The following is a 4,531-nucleotide window of genomic DNA, read 5'->3' as shown; positions in this document are numbered from 1 at the left end:
CCCCCCCACCTACCCAAGGCATCTGTTGTACATGCCTTTGCTCCTCAGACTGAGGAAGAACAGTATCTGGACTTGTGAAAACTCTCAGCATCCCCAGGTCTATGGAACTGGAGTTTGCCTGCTAATAAGATCCCCCAGGAGCTTCCATCACTTAAAACTTAGAGAAGCACCAATCTGAAGGGTTGCCAGAGTGATCTTTTTAGAGCATAAATCAGCAGCTACCTATACTTGATTGGTGTGCTTCAGTGATTTTCTGTTGCTCCCAGAATAAAATGCAGTTCAAGCTGTGACATATGAGATTCTACATAATTTGAACCTGACCTGATCTTTCAGTCTTAGCCTTTATCTCTCCTTTCCTGGCTCTATGTGAAACAATAACTCAGGTCTCCTTCAGTTTTCTGAACTTGCCACATCCTTCCAACACATTCAGTCTTACTCTTTTATCTTTCTGAAGTGTTCTTCCCCCAAGTCTTGGTGAGCTTGACTCATTTTTATCCTTCAGATCTCAGTTCAAATATCACAACTGTAGAGAAATCCCTTGACTTCTGCTGCTCTTCCTGACTAAAGCAGTCATCTGTAGCCCTCTGCTATTGCTGCAGCCTGGTTGTTTTCCTTATGGTAAAAACTGCAGCATGAAGTTATATTGATTTATACATCAATTTATTGATTGCTTGTGCCTCCAATTAGATTACAAGCTTTATGAGGTCCAGGGTATTGTTCAGTAAAGTCACTGCTTTATCCTTAGTTTCTAGATTAGTCACTTCAGTATGTATGTATATTACTACTATGGCCCAGTAGTCATCAAAAGGATGGAATCAACTCTAAGCCTAGTAATCTCATGGGGAAATGTCAAAAAGAAAAAGACATAACTGTAAGACATGGGAAAGTACAAAAGTAACTTCTCAAGTCCAATAATCATGAGCACCTGTCAAAGTGTTATTTCAAATTACTGCTAGTTAAAAAGCTCCTCAGTGGGGGAAAAACCAAATAGTTAGCCTCAGTAGACAATTTGTAGAAGATCAGCCTTTAAAATGATATGGTTAAAGATCATTACTGTGGTCAATGAACTGGCTAAGGATTATCCTACTATCAATTGCAGTGGCAACTAAACTCCTCACAAGATTAATAGTCATCTGGGTATGTAGCTCTAATTTCACATAAGGAGTCTTTATTTCATAAAGGATATCAGAAAATCACTCATGCATTTTCTCAGAAGTGATGTTTAGTTCTTCTAAGGGGCTATATAAGTGGGCCTTCAAAGCAGGTCTATTTTAGTCCAGTTTTGAAAAACTCATCTTTCTTTAAAGTAATTCCAATATTTGGTAGATAGGGGGTTGTCACATATTGTATTGTACCTTTCTTCAAACTAATAACTTTGTTGTTTCATTGATAATAAGATACAAGACTCCCTGGTCAGAGACAAGGGACTTTATTGGTGTAAACTGAGAGTTTCCCCTTTCCTTATGTCCCAAAGTGGGGATACAATGGTTACAGATGGACTTATGCATGCAGTGATGTTGTCTCTGAGCTTGGAGAATTTCCTGCTTTTGTAGCATGGCCTAAATATATTTGCTCTTTGTCTCAGTGGGAGACACTGTCTCAACTATAGAGATTTCTTGCTACAAACATAACTCTGAGAAGTGGTCCAGGTAGTGTGTCACAGCCTTACATTATTGGTACCCTCAGTAAGGCATGTAGGGGCATAAGAGACTTGTAGTGGACTATATTTTAACGGTATTTACTCCTGGTTCAATATTGTTTTAGGGTCTAGAATTTTCTCATGTGAATGCCACTTGTGCTTAATCTGACTCACAGAGGCTGAGAGTAATTACATTCAAATTGCCTCAAATAGCATTTAATTAAAGTCACTTGAGCAGAAGTCTAAGCATCAGGATGAAACCCATCGATGGTATTAACCACACTCAGGCCTCCTATGATTCCAGATTCAGCTAACTTTGAATAAATCCCAGAATATAGACAGCAAAGATATAATGTATTATGCATTATGACCCTGACAAGGGAGTTTGGACTGATGGGCCAATCTTTGGTTTAATCATCAAAAGAGAGACCAAAACCCAACCATCATTCCCAATAGGGAGATTTTCCATGGCCCCTTCCCCCCAATCATAAGTGTAAAATATTAAAATGACAGGTTAATCCTATCAGGGATTTACTGCTAAACTTTATATAGATTGGTATTGCATCTCCTTGGTTAAACTGTAGGAGCAGTGTAACTGAGTATCTGCAACCTCTGTAGGCATGCATGGACTAGCCAGTACTGCTCAGACACCATGAGCAACGCATATTTGTATTGGTCAGATGAAGAAAATGTGCTGATTCTTGTGTTTGTACATTGTGGGAATGCACCTCCAGGATGGGAGGTTGCCCTTGAGGTAGTAGAATAACTTAGGAGAGGCCATCTTCACATGAGTTTCCAGTTTCCATGGAATGTGGAAGGGAATGACAAGCAAGGAGCAGGTTAGATTTCCAGCTGCAGCTGCTGCTTCACTCCAGCTTCACTCCAGCAAATCATGTCGTACTGTGCTGGGTTTTTGGGTTTGCTTTAGCAAAGAGTTTGCTAATCTCCCCCCTCTCTCCATCTCCAAGGGTCTAGGGTTTTCCCTGGCCAGATGACAAGGTAGTTTATTTTTCTTTACCAGAACAAAACGTGTTCTCTTTCTTTCTTTTTTTCTTTCTTTTTTTAAATAGTAATTTCCTAGTCATACACAAACCTATTGACTAGAAGGAACAAGAGCAGCAGGGACTCAGGTATTTTCAAGTCATGTACAGAAACCCATGATAGTCACTTGGGATACTGTACAGGAACTCAAGTGGAGTGAACTCAAATAAATGGTAGTTATCAGTTTGATCTAGGATCTTGTTTACCAAACAGGTGAGTCCAGGCTCAACAAGAATCCTATTTTAAGACCATTTAACCAGAGTACTAGAAGGAGGATATACCAATCACATTGGCCCCAGGTTGTAGATGAAAGAAAGAAAGAAGCATCATGCTTTCCACTTTTAGAAAGTTGCAGTAGATACACTTTCTTTTATTCCTCCTGTTATATACAGCTAAAAGTCCTGGATATTATGTAAAAATAAAGCATAAAAAGACTCAAAATGTGGAGAGAAGAAGGGAGACATACTGGAGCCTGGGATCTGAGCAATGATAGACTGGTGGGTTCCATGAGTTTTCTTTGGCTTCATATAACCCAGTTGGATCCTTCAGAAGGCATTAACCTGGAAAAGACATTGGGTACAGAGAATAATCTCCAAGAAAATTCTGCTCCCTATAGCAAAAGGCCCACAAAAAGGATAGCCTCACAATTCAGAAAACTTTAAGACAATAAGTAGTCTACTCCAGCCAAACACAATATAAAGTTTCTAGCAACCAAGAAAACAATCAAGAAAAAATAACAAAGCCTATTGGGAAAACTTCGTGTTGTTTTAACATACCTTTGCTATGTTTTCTCATCATTGGATCTAAGATAATAACCTTTACATGTCAACATATATTTCTGTTGTGGTTTCTGGTACTAGTGGCAACACACTGGGCCTTGTTATCAAAGAATAGTGCTCAACTACTTTGATCTGTCCAGTAGCTCCCTGAAGGACTAATGGAACTGGCTCGTCTGTATTCCAGATAACCCAGAACTCTATCAGGGCAGAGAAATGGCCATGCAGGGGAAATTATTTCAAAATCAGTTTCAATAGAAGGACTTAATAGGATATTTGAGCACAAAAGAAAATCCTCAAACTAGGACATAGATCAATTGAAATTATACTATTAAAGGAACAGAGAAATGAAAGTACAAAAAATAGCCTAAGACACCTGGGGGATATTTCTACATTGTATAGACTAAAGTATAATAGGAATCTGAGATGGGTAGGGGAAAATTAAAGGGGAAGGAAGAATAAGGGAAGCAATAAAGAACAAAAAAACTCCCCAACTTTGATGGAATACACAAGTTTACACATCCAATAAGTTCAACATGTGCCGAGAGGATAATGGCAAAGAAATCCCCATACAGACATATTATAATTAAACTATGAAAAACAAGGACAAATTGAGAATCTTGAAAGTCACAAGAGAGAAGTGATAATCACATGCAGGGAATATTTAACAAAATTGACAGTCAATGTCATGTGCGATATCATATAAACCAGAGGCAGTGGGAAGAGATAGCTGAAAGAAAAAAAAAAGTCAACCATTGGTTTTACATCCGACAAAACTATTTCTCAAAAATAAAAGAGAAATTGAGATAGACCAAGAACTCCCAAGACTTTGGCTTGGAGCCTGGGATCTGAGCAATGATAGACTGGTAAGTTCCATGAGTTTTCTCATGGAACACCCAAGACTTTGAGTGTTCTTACTTGAAATCTTTCCTACAAGAAATTCTACAGGGAATCTTCCAAGTCTGAAATGAATGGCACAAGGAAGTAGCTTGGAACAACAGAGAAATCATGAACATGGTAAAGGTAACTACATAGATAAATAGAAATCCAGCATTTTGGTTTTTTTTCTTTACTC

This window comes from Marmota marmota, unplaced genomic scaffold, assembly GCF_001458135.2.
Source record: "Marmota marmota marmota unplaced genomic scaffold, marMar, whole genome shotgun sequence".
NCBI classification, from domain to species: domain Eukaryota; kingdom Metazoa; phylum Chordata; class Mammalia; order Rodentia; family Sciuridae; genus Marmota; species Marmota marmota.
This window is presented reverse-complemented; position numbering follows the sequence as displayed.